Source organism: Rousettus aegyptiacus, unplaced genomic scaffold (assembly GCF_014176215.1).
Source record: "Rousettus aegyptiacus isolate mRouAeg1 unplaced genomic scaffold, mRouAeg1.p scaffold_m13_p_6, whole genome shotgun sequence".
NCBI lineage: Eukaryota > Metazoa > Chordata > Mammalia > Chiroptera > Pteropodidae > Rousettus > Rousettus aegyptiacus.
Window position 1 is genome coordinate 6,539,588 of NW_023416309.1, and position 19,381 is coordinate 6,558,968.

At 34.1% G+C, this 19,381-nt stretch overlaps 1 non-coding gene across 1 annotated transcript in view; it reads right to left on the reverse strand.

Annotated features, from left to right (window-relative positions):
* LOC107498386 overlaps positions 1 to 19,381 on the reverse strand; it is a 973,375-nt gene that overhangs the window by 221,036 nt on the left and 732,958 nt on the right. The window contains exon 3 of the transcript XR_004951414.1: positions 580 to 653. This is a non-coding gene — a transcript (uncharacterized LOC107498386). The remainder of the gene's footprint in view (positions 1 to 579; positions 654 to 19,381) is intronic.

Sequence of the window (19,381 nt, forward strand, 5' to 3'; positions counted from 1 at the left end):
CAATATTTTTAGTGGGAAATCATCTTCTTTAATGAATGGGGAAAATGTCATTAGTACAGTAATCACTGATATGGAAAGTGTTGCTAAAGATGGGACTTTTCAAAAATTATATAAGAAATTTATTTGAAAACTTCCTATATAATTTTATATACATGTTTTTTTACTTCAGTAAGTGAAAAGTTAATAGGTTTAATATTATCACAAATTACCAACCAGAGGTTGGCACTTTAGTTTCTGTAGTGCTCATACATTCGGAAAAATAATAAGGCCTTTTATTTTTCTATATTCTTGCTTTCCTAATGATGTGGTGGGGGTGGGGAGAGCCTGAAAACTAAGGGAGCAAAGGTTAGTTAGCAGTGGAGCTGAATCTGAAGACCAAGCTCTAACGCTGGAGAAAATTTAGACCTAGACCAACTTAGCTCTGAGCAAGGTTTGAACATAAACATCCGTCACCAGCTTTCCCCTTGGCAGCTTTCGGAGACACAAAAGAGTACAATGCAGCTTTCAGCTGAGTTAGCAATTGTTGCTGAGTAAGGGCTGCCTATATATTGTGTTAGAGAAGAAAAATGCTTGACCTACTTGGATCCGATAAGATGGAATCAGTTTTTGGCAGGAATTGATCACAACGGACTCCTTGGTAGCCTTCTTTGCACCTGAAAAAAAGGAATAAATGACAAACATACACATGTGATTGGGAAAGTTTTAAGATTTCTACAAGCAAAATAGCCACCAGTTACATAAATGTGTAAACGGTACATTCATGCTTTTGAATAATTTGATTCAATCTGTTTCTAACATCAACAAGCAGATTTTAGAGTCTATTTCTATACCAAAAAAAACCACCTCTGATTTGCTTTTTTATATATAATATCTAAGGAACACATTGAATAACTTTTTAAGATTCCCTCATAGCAATCTAAAAAATGATTATCTTCATATTATAATTTTAAATGCAGGTTTACTTTTCTTTAGACAACACACTGGTTTCTAAAAGGCTGTAAATGTCTTTTCAGAAGCATCATATGGCAAGTGTCATTTTTCTATTTAAAACATTTTTTTCATATAATTTATCAAATATTACGAGTAGATTTTGGCAACTATTTATATATTTTCCTTGTGTTTCATTACTGTGTTCCTAATTTTTTACTTTTATTTTTTTAACTTTGCTATTCTTCAAGTCAGTGTCACCTAACCACCTGGCCAGAAATAACAGCATTTATTTCAGATCTGACAAGATCTGAAAAGCATCTATAACTATGCAAGGTCTCTGTATTTTCTCTAAACTCACATTTTTCTCTCCTCATTTTCCCTTTTATATTCAGCAAATATGTGCAAAATGCCTGCTTTTAGCAGGCATTACACGAGGCAACTTTCCGAGGCAGGTGAAATTTGGGGGTAAGGAATTTGCCTGGAAACACCTGCAATGAAGCATGTCACCTTAGCTCTGCCAGTTCTCTGTTCAGTCTTCACAAAGCTCACTGTCAGGGCTATTTGGCTGCTTTGGACAGCATCGGCTCATCAGTTGGAAGTTTAAGGAACAAATGCAGCCAGAGGCCCCAAACGTTCGCTTTGGATCCGTCTCTGTAAGGGGGAGTGGCGTTTAATGGTCTGCTTGAAGCTTAATCTGTCATGCTCAAGTTAAGCGGGGAAGCGTCCATTGTTGCTGTGGAATGAATCTGTCCTACTTACAGAGGAGGAAATTGTGCTGCTAGCATAAAAATCAGACTTAAAAAACAATCCTCTGGTTGTTAGAATTTATGAAATTGACAAAAGAATTCAAAGGGACTGGTCTGTCAGAGGCTGGGGCTGTGAATTCTTTCTCTAGAATATGCTTTGTTTTTTGAGTGTAATAAACTGTTAGATAAGGTCTATCGCAAATAGAATAGCAACAGTGAAAGGTATCTAGGTAATTTTTCTACTTTTCATTGTGAATCAAATTGGAATTCAGGTAATTGGGCAGATTCTCTTTAGCACCTTTTTAAGCCTGGCACTCCCAAGTGTATTTGTCAATTTTCCTTGTAGACCAAGAACAAAGGCTTCTGACATGTGGACCTCCTAGACACCCAACAGGCTATTGAAAAAAATTGCTTAAGCAGCCACATATTTTCATAACTTCTTGAAAAATTTATTTATGCACTTGAAATAAAGCAGGCATATCACTGGCCTTATAATGGTAAAAAGTCAGAAAATACTTAGGACAAGAGCACATTTGAAAAAATAAATTCCTGTTCTCTGGAAGCTGCCCTAATGTTAGTTTGCCTTTATTTAGAATTGTCTGAACCACAGCGCTTTAATTTTCATTTTTCCATAATGATGAGTCATGTGCTGGGTGTTGGCTATAGTGTGCATTAACTTTTTGGAGGAGTTTATTTCTTATATATGTGAAAGATTTTCAGCACCCTTTACTCTTTGTATCTTCATTTAAAATGAAAATGGCTTTCTAGGGAGACAGTTGCTTTTAAGGGAAAGTGTGTTGTTTTTGTTTTGTTTTGCTTTCTAAGAGTTGTTGATAACTTCAGATACATTATTCCATTTGTGTGTGGAAAAGAAAATAAGGAAGATGTTTGGAATTTTTCTAGTCTTAAACAGATTTTTTGTGGATTTGAGCCACTCGGAGTGTTTAGGCCTCATGGGGTATCAGGAAAATTGCAGAGTAAGGCCCTCATTCTGCCATCATACCCATGTGGTGAAGTTGGAGCAGATCGGCCTAAGCTAGGAGACCCACCAAAGGCTGTGCAACTGAATATGCAGCAAGCCCTGCTCCTTTGTTCAGGAAGTAGTGTCCCTACCAATTGGTGCTAGGCTTTAAGATTGACAAATTAAAATTTCCATTTAAAAATCACACATATGTCACCTTGATAAGTTCAGAGCCATTCAGATGTGAAGACGAAATGTGGCAAGCAGATAATGCCAATGAGGTGAACTGAATTCATGGCAATATTAAAGACGTAAAGCATAGAAAAAAATGTCTTTAAGATGCACTTCTAGAATGAGCTTGGTGGAATTTCTGACAGGCAGTACAGGTTTTATGAAATATCACTGCATGTTTGTTTGGTTTTAATTAGTATTTTTGGGGAGTTCAAGAGTGCTTTTTTTTTTTAAATTGCTTTCTGAAAGATACAGGTATAAGAACAAGAGAAGTTTATATAATAAAAGCTGCTTTTCTTTGTTCATATTATTAGAGCGTGACTTAATTTAATAAAATTTTTAAAGGATATGTATAATCTTTAAAAAATATGTATATTTTTAAAAGCACAAATCTTACTTTATCCAGATAAATATTCTATTATTTTTCTAATCTGCATTGTTCTTAAAACTCTATTCATTTTGTCTTCTCCCTGTTCCCTGAATTTCTTTATTCCTGAGAAGTCCTGGATCACAGAGATTTTACTAAAAATTGCAGTGTTCCCAGATAATTTTTTATAGGTAAGTTTTGATTCTGCAATTGGAGAGCCAAAAGCAGGGAACAGGCTTAGGATAGGAAATATTATCAGCAGTGAAATAATTAAAAAGCATATTCAATGTATAAGAACTAAGAAATTTTACTTTGAAAAAAATATTAGTCTTAAATTTTGTGTGTTTATCAATTCTGGGGTGAAGGAGTTGTCACTTTGAAAACCAGTAAGTTCTCAATAATGTTGTACCAGAGTTTTCTTTTTCCTAAGGGATAGGGCCAGCTGTGTAGTTTAAAATTACTCCTTACATCTTTCTAGCTTGGCCCTCACACCCTCATAGTTGTTCAGCTGTTCTAAAATGGCAAGCCACCCTTTTAATTAATTTTTCGTCTCCTACATTATCCCTGAGGAAACACCCAGCTTTAGTGAAAAGCTTTATAAGGTAATCCTTTGGCAAAAGAGAGAGAATGATATTGGCGAAGATAAGAAAATACAAAACGTGTAATTCTCGGCTAGAATTCAACACTTGTTTTGTTAGTGTGGTAAAGCCGAAGTGGTCAACATACTACCTAGGTTGGATATGAAGGATGCCAAGGAGGAGACTTTGAAAACGGTCAGATCATTTGCTAATATTTCCACAAAAATTGACATTCTTTGGCCATCTAGGAGTGATGACCATCGCCATCAGTTTACACTGTTAACTTCAGACCATTCCCATGTCTTCTCTTATGATATTCATATTCCAGTTTAGTTCTTGGAACTCATTTTCTGAATCACAACTAAATTAAAGCTAATAATTCTAGTTACTTTGAATGAAAATGCAAGAATTTTCACTTATGACCAACAGCCTCCCTACATGTCCAGAGTATTTTTTAATTCATCCCTCTTCTTTCTATTAGGGAAACCAAACCCAACCAAACAATAACAACACAAAAATTGTTCCATTGAGAGAACTGTACTATCCTTTAAATCCTCATCTATTGATTTCCTGGTCATTTACTCATTATTAAAAGCCATTGCCATTCTTTACTCCCTTCTTCCCCATTCCTATTCTGTCTTTACAGTCAGGGTCCTGATTATCCATGTGAATGACGCAGCCAACACAAGGTCTCTTACACATGTCTTCCTCATCTATATCATGTTTACAAATGTGGCGTTTATAGTCTCACTTTTCCACTTAGTATTTCCTGGATGTAATTTAAGTAAATCATTTAATATTTCTGTTGCTCTATTTCAACACAAATAAAAAGGAAATGATATCAGGAAGAAGAAAATTAAATAATCACCTGGTTGACATTATACACATGTATTTTGGCCACTTTTATGCCTAGAAATATTACTCACATCTAGCATTTCTGCAAAGATGCATTTTACAAGATTTATAGTGAGAAATGTATGAAGGATAGAAAAATGTTTAAATGTTCACTTCAATCCCTATACAGTGTCTGGTCTCTGCATACACTTTGGAGAAAGTATACATGCTTCCTTCTTGGAAACTTGATTTTAGACATAAAATTTAAACTAGCAGAAACCAATTAACTTCACAAGAGAGAATGTTACAGGAAAGTGACACTTTGTCAGTGACATACAAGTCTGCCAGTTTTAGGGGGCCTATTATAAATGCTGATATGAAAAAGAAACAACCCTTCCAGGTATTCTTCTCTATGTCATGCTAATTCTCTTCAGCCCCAATGTCAGTTCTTGGTTGGGAAAAATGGAAACATTATCAGACATTTAAACCTTACATTTTAGAGGCAGGGTAGTTTGGAGCACTATCTAGTTTTAAATCCAGGATCGGCAATACTAGCTGCTTAGCATTCTTGTGCCTCCTTTTCTTCATCTTTAAAATGGAGATAATAATAGAAGCTTCCTCCTAGAATTATTATTAGAATAAAATGACATGATATCTATGGATCATAGTAAGCAATGAATAAATGTTAGCTTTTCTTTTTAAATATTCTTTGAATTTGGGATCATTATCTCAGTTTTTCAAATGAGGAAATGAGGTTTGGTACAGTTATAACTATCTTATCCCAAAATTACACAATCAGTATTTGAACTAGATGCAAACTCAACCAGGGCTGACTTAAAGTTCTTGCTTGATCTGTGGCATTTTCTAACATTCTTCATGGAAATTTAGTAGACATGTAAATTACCATACACCTAGCTACCTTTCCCAAGATTAGTATTTGTAAATATGGCCCAAATGTTGTGATGAGAAGCTACAATTTACAGTAAGAATTACTTAGATTTGTAAGTTGTTATCTAATCTTAAACTGTTCTTAAGCAGACCATGTCACAGAGAGTGATCACTGATTTAAAGGCAAACTGCCTCAGCTTCATGTTAATCATAAAGGTAACCACCAACTATGAATAGAAATACTAGTATTAGTTAGGAATACTGATATTGAAGAATAAAAATGATACTTCTAGACTTCAGACTGTCAGTTAAAAAACAGAAACAGAAACAAAAAACAGGCGAAAACACAGAATGGAGTTTCAGCAAGAAAAATGAATGCCCCAGCCTTGAAGAAATGGGGAGTACAGAAACCAAAATTCCAAACCAGGTCTTCGTCTAAATGAAAAAGTGTGCTGGGTGGACCAGAATTATGCCTAGCTAACATTTCAGACTATCAGTTACTGGCTCAAAAGTTATTATTGGTGTTAAAACAAATTCCCTCCCTTGCCACTCACTACTGAAGCTGAGATCTAGGTTTGGCTGTAGAGAACACACTGATTAAAGTGTAAGCTTCTTTTAGAATGCTGAATTTAGAATGTAATTAAGTGGTCCATTTAAAAGAAGCAGTAATTAAGACAGCAAGATGTTTTAAGTTAACCAACTGAAATTAAAAATTACCCATAGACTGGCTATAGTACGGTCTTTCAAAAATCCTTTCAACTATAAATGGAAAAAATTGGAATTGGATTATTTTAAATTGTGGAGCGATAGCTGCTTTCAAATTCACAAATGATTTCCAGGGTGTTATCAATAACTTTCAAATATATCACAAATTTCATGACTGAGGCGACTATTGCTTATAATGTCACTCATCTTACAACTATGATGTTTCTTGCTAATGGAGTTGTATCTGTAAACTTAAGAAAATGTAGAGATTTATTTTTTAAAATTTCTCTTTGGAAAAGTTCGAATTCAAAGTAGATGAAGACCAATTATTTCATCATAAGACTGCTATGATTTTAGAAGTGAACTTGACAGCATCTGCTCAAATTCAAGAGGCATGCTATACTCTATTAATATTGGAGCCCTAAAGATAGAAAAAGAATGATTGCAAGTCTGAGAAGTTAAAAAAAAAATAAAACAAATGTATTTTTACTCAACTACAACTTCTTCTTAACCATGTGTAGAGTATTCAGCAGCCATACACTCTGGTCAGTTTTAGTACCAGAGAGACAGCAATCCATTTATATTATGATTTTACTCTCCTATATGGCACATTCGCTTTTGGACAACCAGTGGCTGAAGAGTTCTCATGTCACTCTGAATAAATGTTTTGCCCTGTATAGAGATTACTGCCTCTATTTGGTCAAGAGCTTCACCTGAGTCTCACTATCTCATTAACAAAATTAAAACACATGACATAGCATAAAGGTTCTACACAGCTTAGAGTGCATAACAATATTATCCAGAGTAACTGCATAACAATATTATCCAGAGTAGCTACATAGGCTAAAAAAGCCATTCTATCTAATTTAGCTTTTATTTTTACTGCTTCTAAAATTTAAAAAATAAAATTATTTTTAGGTTAAGAAGGTAAATCTCTCTTGCATGAAGACTTCATAATTTCAACATCACATTAGAGTAGGTGAACAAATAATTCCCTTATCAAGAACTAGAGGATTAGGGAGTAATAATGACATATGGAGAATGGATGGAGTTTTGCTTACTCAGTCAATTCAAATTGATTGAGAAAATGCTGTTACTGATTTCCTAGTATACACAAAATTTATTATGACAAATGTGAGATTCTAGTTTTCAATGGAGGTAGCCTGCTATGGATGAAAAAAGCATGTTTTTTTTTTTTTTTTGGATGCAGTATAATCTTCAGTTCTGTCACTTTGAGATCCTCTCTGAGATCTTAGCTTCTCATCTCTAAGTTGAATTATTGAGTCTTGATTTAGTGCATGCTCTGTGTATGTTTGGTGTACACACAAACACACACACACACACACACACACACACACATTGCCCCTATTCCTTATAAATATGTACAATAATCATAAATTTTAGGCAGATAATTTAGGTCCTAACAAATTCAGAGTCAAGTTCTCTTCCTTTATTTCCTTAGCTGATTAAAGTTCCCATGACTGCCTTTTTATTTCCCAGTCAATATCTACTCCCTATAATTCATTTATTTTATTTTCACTTAAGAGTTACCAAGATTGAGAAACTAGCCAATCATAGATTTTCTTTGATGCTTAAGTTCTAACCATTAGCAGATTCATTCACTTATCTTTGCTTGCTTGTAATTCTAGGAGTAATTGATGAGTGTGTCCAGACTAGTCAGTGGAAGAAAGGCAACGACAATCCTTGTTAATTCAAAGTTCAGCAAGGAATATAAAACTGAGCCAGAGTAAAACATTCTAAACTTACAGTATTAGTCAGCTTGAGCTGCCATAACAATGTGGCTTAAACAGAAAATTATTTTCTCACAGCTCTGGAGACTAGCAATCCAAGAATGAGATTCCAGAAAGATTGGTGTCTGGTGAGGACTCTCTCTGGATTGTAGATGACTGCCTTATCATTAAACCAACATGGTGGTTATATACTGATCCTATCATATAAGGACCCTACTCATGACTCCATTTAACCTTAAACCTCCTAAAGACTCTATCTCTAGAACATATTGAGGATTAAGGCTTAAACATATGGGTTTTGTGAAGACACAATTTCATCTACAGCATTTACCAAACTGTGAAACTAATATCTACAGAACAGCAAAGAGCAGAATTTGGATTCTCCTGTGTGTACGGTTGCTGGACAAAATATAGGACACACAATTAAATTTGAATTTCAGGTGAATAATAATTTTTTTAATAAGTGTGTCTCACCTAATATTTGGGACATACTTATACTAAAAATGTATTCACTATTTATCTGAAATTCAAATTTAACTGACTTTCTTATATTTTATTCTTTAGATCTAACACTTATTCCTATACTGGAATAAAAGAATCTAAACAGTCAGAGAATTAAGAAACATCAATAGGAACACCTAGACTAAGGTTAATGTATAATATTCTTTGCCATAACTATATCCTGCTCTGATAAATTTAGCAATCTCTTGTTTTAAGGGTAAGGAGCCTGGGCACATTATATTTACTGTTGAACCTTGAACATGTGGGAGTTAGGGCACTGACCCCCATGCAATCAAAAATCCATATTTAACTTTTGACTCCCAAAGACTTAACTACAGTCATCCCTTAGTATCCATGGAGAATTGGTTTCAGGATCCCCTAGAGATAACAAAATCTGTGTGTGCTCAAGTCCCTTATATAAAGTGGTGTAGAACAATGCATAAGGTTGGCCATCTGCACTGGCAGATTCCCAACCTCCATAGATCAAAAATACTGTTTTTGATCCACTATTGGTTTAATTCAAAAATGCAAAACCTAGGGATACCAAGGGCAGACTGCATATTTAATGAAAAAAAAAGTCTGTATTTAAGTGGACCTGTGCAGTTCAAACCTGTGTTGTTCAATGGTCAACTGTACTTCTATCAACCATACAAGGGACATAATTAGCTCACAGAATCTAGAAAGGGAGAATATGAATTTCAATAGCAAGCTCTTCAAAGTCCAAAGCATTGAAAGTCTACTTACTTCGAGAATGTGGTGGAGGTCAAATAAAATAATGCTGTTTGTAAATACTAGGTGCTAATTTGATTTGTTACTTGAATGTATAGTCCCTACTTACTACTTACCATAAATTCTGGATAAACTATAAGAACATACTGGCCAGCAGCCCAAGAAAAGACTAAAGAAAGAAAGAGGGTCCATTCTTCCTGCTTCATTCTGCATCTCCTTTTACTCAGCATAAATTTAGTACCGAGGTACTCATGCACTATTAAATTTGAAAAGCAGTGAATGCAGATGTGTTAACATAGGGCAATGATAACCTAAAATAAAAGATAAAACATAAAAGGAGATTGTGCTGTCCTTTCTGGAATTTGCTGTTCTCAGAAGGAGACGATGAGAGAGTATGATATAAACAAGAGATCTAAGAGGTCAGCCATGTTCCTTCCTGAGTAGTGGGGGTGATTCCCTGGAGCAAAGCAATACACAGCTTGATAAGGAATAGTGAAAAGAAAATAAGTCTGAGAGATAAACCTTATTTAAAAGGCATCTTTATGATTGGGATTATAAAGGAGAGAGGGAACTCATTAGCAAATGAACTGATAAAACTACTCACAGCAGGCTTCAAAAAGAAGTGGTAATAATTATTGTCTTTTTAAGAAAAGGGGCAAAATATCCAGAGCATCATTCACAAATCCAATTGCAGACATCACAGAGTAAGCTGCAAAAAACATGTCCCACAGCTTTCTGATTTAATTAAGTGAAGAAAGCAAAAAAAGACTTTTACAGTTCACATGCCTGGATCATAGAAGGTTCTACATGAAACATGATTTTTTAAAAGTCATTTTAGAAACCCCTAGAGTTTGCTAAACCCTTATTCAACTGCATAATTTTCCCAGTTTCTCCCAGGATATTGTACAATCAACTAACAGGGAGCAGCATTACTGCCGGCTAAAAAAAGTGGGCAGCTTTGATCAGAATTCACAATAATATATCTCCCTTGTGTGATAAATGATTTACTGCTGAGGATAAATGGATATAATCTTTCATTATGTATGACATTCATCAGCATCAAGGAAGCTTTGGACTGAATGGAAAGTGATTTCATATTAAAAGCCTCATGCAACTCAGACTAAGATGAAAGTGAGGTCTAGTCTTAAAAAAAAAAAATGACACAGGCTTATAGGTTTAAATGGATGCTCAGTCAAAAGTAATCATTACTATAAAGTCAAAAATATGTTAGGAGAAAACTAAGGAATTATGTTACTAGATCAACTCCAATTCTGCACAAAAGCTCATTTCTTAACTATACAATTCTACTTACTTAAATGTGTCATTAAGACCAACTTTGAGATCTGATCATAGTGATAGACACATGTAGGGAGGAGAAAAAAGTGGTGAGGTGTGGTGTGACTTAGATTTCCATTATCATAGAAAATCAATGCACCATATCTCAAGTAGATAAATCAAGAAACAGCTTAGTATATTATTTAGAGATATGAAGTGAACAACCAGGAAAATGTCAAAAGAAAATGATTTAATAAACTTGCCTGCATGTTTGGGGAAGGGGTGCAAGTTAAACAGTTGGGGGAGGGGAAACTGATTCAGAAAGATAAGACCAAGGCTGATGGTTTTTCATTATAAGCACATTTGTATTTTTTAAATTTATTTCTTTAAAAGATATACTTAAATGATAAAGCAAGTTAAATACAGCAAATCATTTAATTTTTAAAATGATTCAAGTTTTTTTTGTTGAGTCTTTATGAGCTAATTATTATATCACATTTTCATTTGGTTTTCAGTAACAAGAACTCCCCAATACTGTAGTATATCATCTGAATAAAAAGGATTTAACATGAATGATAATTTAAAAAATTAAAAAATCAAGCCACAAACTGGGAGAAAAATATTTGTAAAAGGCAATCTGACAAAAGACTGTTATTAAAAATATGCAAAGAACTTTTAACATCCAACAATAAGAAAATAAACCATATAACTTAAAAAATGGACTCAAAATCTTAACAGACACCTCATTAAAGAAGATATATGGATGAGAAATAACCACTTGAAAAGATGCACCACATTGTTTGTCATCAGGGAAATGCAAATTAAAACAATGAGATATCACTACACACCTATTAGAATGACCAAAACCCAGAACACAGACAACATCAAATGCTGGCAAGTATTTGGACCAACAGGAACTCTTGTTCATTGGTGGTGGGAATGCAAAATGATATAGACACTTTGGTTGACAGTGGTCGTTTCTTACAAAACTAAACTTACCCTTACCATACGATCTATCAATCATTCTCCTTGCTATTTACTCAAAGGAATTGAAAACTTATGTCCACGCAAGAACCTGTGCATGGATATTTATAGTAGCTCAATTCATAGCCGAGAGAACTTAGAAGGAACTAAGATGTCCTTTAGTAGATGAATGGATAAATAAACTGTGGTACATTCAGACAATAAAACATTACTCAGCACTAAAAAGACATGGAGGACATTTAAATGCATATTTGTAAGTGAAACAATTCAATCTGAAAAGGGTATATACTGTATGATTCTAACTATATGACACTATAAAAAAGGCAAAAACTATGGAGACAGTAAAAAGATCAGTGTTTGCCATGGTTTGAGGATGAGAGATGAATAGTCAGAGCACAGAGGAATTTTAGGGCATTGAAAGTACTGTATATACCATAATTATGGATATATGTCATTATACATTTGTCCAAAACAATAGAATGTGCAACACCAAGAGTAAACCCAACTGTAAACTATAGACTCTGGATGATATGCCAATGTAAGTTCCTCAATTGCAACAAATGTACCATGTTGGTGGAGGATGTTGGTAATGGGGGAGGCTATGCAACTGTGGAGGCAGGGGGTATATGGGATACCTCTGTATCTTCCCATCAATTTTGTTGTGAACTAAAACTGCTCTAAAAATTGTTATATATACACATTTACATTATATATATATATGTATATATATATAAAACAGCCAAATAAAACCAGACGTAAGTATAGATTTAGACTCAAAGTCTAAATATTTTCTGATACTGTAGAATGATAGAGTTAGAAGAACTCATAAAAGCATTTGTTGCAACCACCTCATTTTGTGGAGGACAATATTCTAAAACAAAGATGGCAGACTTACCAAAGCCATCAAAGGGCATAAGGGGTAAAACAAGGATTAAAGTTCTTGGATTCTGTTTCTAAATCCAGTGTTTTTTTTTTTTTTTTTTTTTTTTTTGCTATTTCACATTTCCCCTTAAAAAAAACAAAGACGTTCCCAAATCCACATGCCATGACACATACCAAACTCTTCTAAGTCTTTCCAGTGAAAGCGTGTGTATTATTGGAATCATTTAGCATAACTCAACCGGCTAGAGTTCTAGGAACCAAGCAAGGCAAAACGAGGTGGCGATATCAATATCACTAGCTTGGACAAGATTGAATAGTGAAACAAATTCTAAACCTGAATGCAATATGAAAACCTGGAATATCACAAAAAAAAAACATGGGTAATCTATAGGAGGCATATAAGAAATTTTTCTAACAGGAATGTGGATATAATTCTTGACCTTTAATTAAAACAAAGGAAAATATGACCTAGTACAAGTACACTGGCAAAAATTAAGTAGCCCTCCATAGATAGTAAATTCAAAATAGAATTCATGGGAATGTTACTTAACTGTAGTGTTTGACAAGTTGAAATGGAAACTCAGAGTGTGAGCAGTGACTTGAAATCAATAAAATATGACAATTATTTTGTAAAAGAATAAGAAGAGACAAAGAGAGTTTGATTCAGTTAATCAAGTGATGGGTGATATATTTGATATTCCTATGTGTTTTTTATCTGGAATAAATCAGTGGGAAAGTGCTATCACAAAGTACTTCTACACGTTGTAGTGTAATAGATGAAGTGGGATCTAACCTCTTTGAGGACTCTTCTATTCAAAATACAATTCTGAGGCCTTTGCAAAGGTTAGACAAAACAATCCTCATGAAACTAATAAAAAAGTGATGTGGTTACTACTGTTTTATATATGAGGACATTAAAGTTGAGAGAAATTAACTTCTGTATCCTGGGGCAAATGGAAGGAATGTGGTAGAACTTAGATTTGACTTGAAGTTACACCAGAACTAGAAATCATGTTTATTTCTCTAACCTGTGTTTTTCTTGACTGTTCAGTTAGTGTTATATATTGTAAAGTGCTCCATTTTAATATTAATTATCTTTTGAGGAAGAAGGGGCCTATTATTTTATACTTACTGTACAGATAAAGATAAAATTGAAACTTAGAGTTCAATTATTTGCCCACAGTTTTATAATGGCATAATTTAATTAAACTGAAAAAGCTTAAAAAAAATAAAGTCTGGCTTTCTATTTAGTGCTTCCTATTGGCCAACTCTACTCAAAAGGCATTGGTCAAGAAAGCCTGAGAAATGTAGTTTTCCTGAGATGGAGAATAGAACAGAAGAAAGCCAAGGGTATGAATCTGAGAGCAAACAGGAAACTGATTAGCAAATTTAGTCATATTATATACTCTATAAAGCACACAATAAGTTATATCTTTGTATATCTGTATTTATATAATGTAACACCCATGCACAAATTTTATAACACATCTCCTGTTCCCAATCTTTCTAGTAACAGAAATTTTAACAAACAACTTATAAAAACTGTAATAATAAGCCTTTTCATCAGTCTTCATTAAGATTCTTCCCTACTCCTTCCAACCCGTACCCACCTCTACCACAATCATTCACAGATACATAACTACACATGCACAGCACAAATGCTCACAACACACTCTGCTCACAGCACTTTGGAGGAAGTAATTTATCTCTCTGGGCACTTATTTCTTCCTTTGCCAATAGGGCTAATCGCAGTGGCCTGGTGCACAAAAGAGAGCTGTGCTTACTAATTACTTAAAGCTCATAGACTCTTTTGAAGATGGAAAGCTCTAGTTTTCTCATTCTGTTTCTTGGCGTCAAATGAAGAAAGCTACATTATATAAAGGTTTCTGGGGGATTTATTACCAGACCTCTATCTAAAAAAGTCGTACCATTGATCAGTAATGCTTTCAAGAAAAGCATTGATCAGTAATGCTTTCAAGAAAAGAACTTGATTAAAAGGGGGGGCATATAAACAATACCAATGTAGCCACTTTACAAGTTTAATAACCTACTCTAAAACTTCCCAAGGCTACAGCATAATTAGTCTATTTTATAATTAGTACTTAAAAAATCATTTATCAGAAGTAAATAAGAAGTGACTGAGGCTCCTGGAAGTAATCTACATTATTTGATGTAGAAAAGGGAGAAGTCGTATTTATCAAGTGCCTACAATTTTCCAGATTCTGTGCTAGACACTTTACATAATTACCTACATAGTCTACCCAGTATTGCTAAATCAACATTGTTTTATTTGTGGATTTAAAGATATAAAATAGAGGTTTGGGATTATTAAACAATTTGATCAAATCACTAAGCTAATAAGGTTTGAATCTGTGATTTCTGTCCAGAGTATTTTGCCCATGACTCTAATTGCTAAACATCACAAAGCTTTTAAATTACTTTTCTCTTGTCCACAACTGTGAACTTGTATACTGTAACCTTTAGGTCAATAGTAACTCTTGCTATTAGCAAGAAGTAGACATTGAACTGTGAAAGAGAAATAATCAGAATCAAAAAGATGATCGTTTTTTTCTTGGTGTATAGAAATCACACTTTTACTTGCACATGTTACCCTTTAACGGGGACATTGAAAATGAATTATTTAGAGGAATATGTTGACTGTCAGAACTGGAGATAATCTTCTTTGAGGTGAAGAGAGTGTAGTGGTGGTTATAATCGCGCAGTTGATAGCTAGCTTGGGACACTAGGTTTGGTCTTATTCCGTGAGGCCCTTACACATAGAAGGACCTACAGGTGAGTGGGAGTGGAAAGGACTGAGATGTTGGCTCATTATAAGGAGAGACTTTTTAACAGAGCCATACAGAAATGGAATGTTACCACGGAGGCCTAAGAACCACTTAGCTAAAAAATTCAGTGTCCTTGTATACTTACATTTCTCAAGACCTGCTCTGTTTGGAGATTATGTAAGAACTTTCTCTTAATCATTCTTTGACGTATTTCTATGCACAAATGATATTGGAAGAGGACATTGAAGAAGTAGGTAATGTCAGCACATTTGCTTAGAGATGTAAACCCTCTTACATGAGAAGTCACATACCAGGAATGAGCCTTCCTGGTGATGAGGGACTGACAATGGCATGACATACCCAAAATGAGCCACCTAACAATGGAAAACCAATGATGCTTGTAATAACTGAGTAGTGCTGCTCTCTGATGATTGATCAGTAATGCTTTCAAGAAAAGAACTTGATTAAAAGGGGGGCATATAAACAATACCAATGTAGCCACTTTAAAATGTAGCTGCCATCCCAGATGAACTTCCTCTTATGTCTTATACCTCAAATTTTTGGAATGTGAAAACAGGATAAAATAACCTTTGGACTGGACCTAAGCAACACTGTGTCTCGAAAAACCATTTGTAAAGATGACAAGAAATCAGTTATTATGGCTACTGGACTGATGATTATTAGATTGAAAATTTAAAGTATTGTTTAGAATTAATGTTACTTATGTTATCTGCACCAATTGAAAGGTCTTACTTTTACTGATGTAATTGTTCCCTTTCACTTTTTCATAAATACCTATTGTCTTTGTCTTCTAATCAGAACATTATTTGGGCATCTGCCTGAATTGATGATTCTCAAATAGCTATTCTTATTGATTATAAATAAATGCTGCCTCTTGCTTTGAAAGGTGTTTTTTTTTTCTTTAAGTTAACATAGAGTATTCTATCTTTAAAAGCTACAATCACTGTTCATTGCGAGGTTTTTCGCATAATAAAACTCATAGTTTAGAATCACATCTCAGATGGACCGAAATGTTTCTAGAATGTTTCTAAATGTCAAACTTACTTAATTTCAGTACATATCTACATTTTTTAAGGTCATATATATGTATTCTTTATTATCAAAACTCTGATGTTTGGTTGTTTGGTTTCTTTGTAAATAATTTTTAGAGGATTTAGTATTAAGTTTAGCTCACATTAACCAATGAAAAAACTAGTAAAAGACTATTAAAAGGCTACTTGTAATTTAAAAATATATGATTCTATAGCAATAAATTTATTCTATTCATTAAATAAAAACATTTTTTCTCAATAAAAATGTTTTAAACATATTTTCATTAATATTTCATAATTTTGAGAATCTATTCTAATATAATATAATCTATATTCAAATGATCAAAGCATTTGAATCCTATTACAGAATAAGTTATTTTGCAGATCAGTCCACAAGTTTTTGTCTTTGAATCCTTTAAATGACATATAAATAACTTGCAATCAGTGGTAATCAGTTCCCACCCAAATGATGTTATTAGACTTGGAACAGACATAGTATGGGTGTCTCTAGACCTGTGATTTCTTCTTAACAGATTTTTTTCCCCAATAATTTTAAGCACTTGCCCTGAAATGAATGAGAACTTCATTTTCATTTGGACAAATAAAAGTTAATTTTATTGGGTGCCACCGAAGCTGACTTCAATTTTAGTTATTATCGGCAGAATACTTTGTGTCCGCCATGTCTCTCTTATAGGACTTTACAGGATGACCAATCATCTAGAAATGCGTGCGTTCTGAGTCTCAGTACCAGTGCTTTTGTGAAGATGCTTATAAATAATTCCTCTTTCTCTCGCTCTCTCTCTCTAAGGTCCCTATCTGTCTTAACAGATTATGATTCTGAGATATGCATAGGTATATGTGTGGGGGTTGGAGGGTACAATTAGTTTTATGTGGAAGTGAATGTCTATATATGATATATATATGTGTGTGTGTGTGTGTATGTGTGTCTATACCTATCTATATATCTATATATATAGGTATATACACACTTAATACTATCTTTATTTAAATATACTGCAACACTAAAATATCTAAAATATTCTCTATGTACCAAGATCTTTCTGTTGTTGTCTTCTATATCATAATTCTGCCAATTGATCAGGTTCTAGCATTATTTCTATAGAATTATATTTATATCAAAACAATTTCAAGTCCATTTTTTCTGTGCTTACATCTTAACCTTACAAAGACATTATTTCTTCTCATGTAAAGATTTGATATAATTTTTAAATAATAACTAATATTAACTGAATACTTGGAATGTTAATGGCCAATAAGACATGCATTTTATACATATTATCTTTAAGCCTCTACCCTATGATATTGGTATTTTGATTCCCATTTATTAGTTGAAGAAATTGAGATCAGATACTTAAATATGCATATGGAAATAACAGCTGGAAAAAATAAAGATAAAATGCATCACTATGGAAGATAATGCATTTCTGTCACTATAATACTAAAGCAGGGGTACAATGATAATTTGTCGAGGATACCACCCAAAAGGATCAAGATTCACACAACAGGTCTTTTACACCCCTAAATCTGTCTTCTTTTTCCTGAAATCCACTTAAAAAATTTAGTCTCACAAATATCATCTCTGTTATACCAAAAAGTTTTTCCTGTTAGACTATTAGCAAAAGACATCAATCCCTGTTTACACTTGGCAATTTTCTTATCTTGTGTGAAAACCTGATCTTTTAATTAGGGTATGATCCATTGTCCAGTGAGAATCACAAGCAATCATAGTTAAACTGAAAAACTTAAAACACATCTTTACATGAGATAAATATTTGATGTAAATCACAGGAAAAAATAATTCTTGACTTTTTAGAAATAATAAAAACAAACGCAAACACAAATAATAAAGGAACTTGAGGTGTGGTTACTGCCACTGTATGCTTTCCTTTGTCCCTGAAACAGCTGGTTCTACAGCTGCTCACAGCAGGCATCTTAGTGTGGGAGGAAAGTTCACTTTGTCAGAAGAGCAGTCCATTTGCATTTTTAGGAAAAAAAAAATTGAAATGAGGCAAGAATCAAGAGGCAGAACAATAAACAAATCTCTCAATGACGGCAAACCTTAGTGTAGTAATAGTCATTTTGATATTTGAGTACAGAGTCGGTTTGGTGTAGAGACAGACTCAGGTTTAACACTTGCCAATCTCTTTTCAAAGAGAAGTCCATAGTATTCTCTAATCCTTTAATAACCCTTCATTTAAAACACCAGGCCCCAAGTGCAGACTCGATAAATTCTCTGTGTTACTGTTCTTTTGGCTACCCTCCAACAATTTTCATACTCAGTGCAGTGGGAGGATTATTTGGTTTCTTTACATAAGGTTCCTCATTTGAAAGAAACACTCATAGTCAGGGGTATTTTCATTTTGAATGGCTCCAAGATCCTTTCAGTTGCTCAGGTGAAAAGCTCTGGCTGCATTCATAACTCCTCCACTTTTCTCATATTCCGTATGCAATAGCAAGAAATGCTTCAGACTCTACCTTGAACAATATTAAAACCTTCTACTCCCCACCCTCCAGCACACACACGCCTCTAATGAGCTTCCTTGAATTACTGAAATAGCCCATTTCCTGGTCCTCTGTTTTAGCCATGGCTCCTTAATGTCTACTATCAACACAAAGATCAGATGATCATTTTAAAACATGTCACATTATCATACTGCTCAGAATGACTTCTGAAATGAAAATGAAAGACAGAGTCCTTTTAATGACCACTAAAGTCCTCCTGTTACCTCTCTAACCCATTATGATTCTTCCCCAATGATGCTACACAGCCACAATGCCCTCCTTGAAGTTTTTCAAACACATTGGGAATACCCACATGTTACCTCAGTCTGGGATTCTCTTTCAGTCATCTTAATGGAAAATTCTCTCATGTTCTGAAGACTTGGGCCACATGGCACCTTCTCAGTGATCCCTCACCTGACTACTATAACCTGCCTCCCACCTCAGCCTCAGCCTCTTTACCCCTCTCCACTTTGGTTCTCAAAGTGTGCTCTTGACAAGCTGAAACCACATTTCCTGAGAACTTAGTGGGCAATACAAATCATCTACTAGATTTACTGATTCAAAAACTCTAGAGGTAGAGAATAGCAAACTGTGTTTTTTACAAGTCATTTAAGTGTTTCTGATACACTCTAAGATTTGAGATTCACTGTCCTATAGG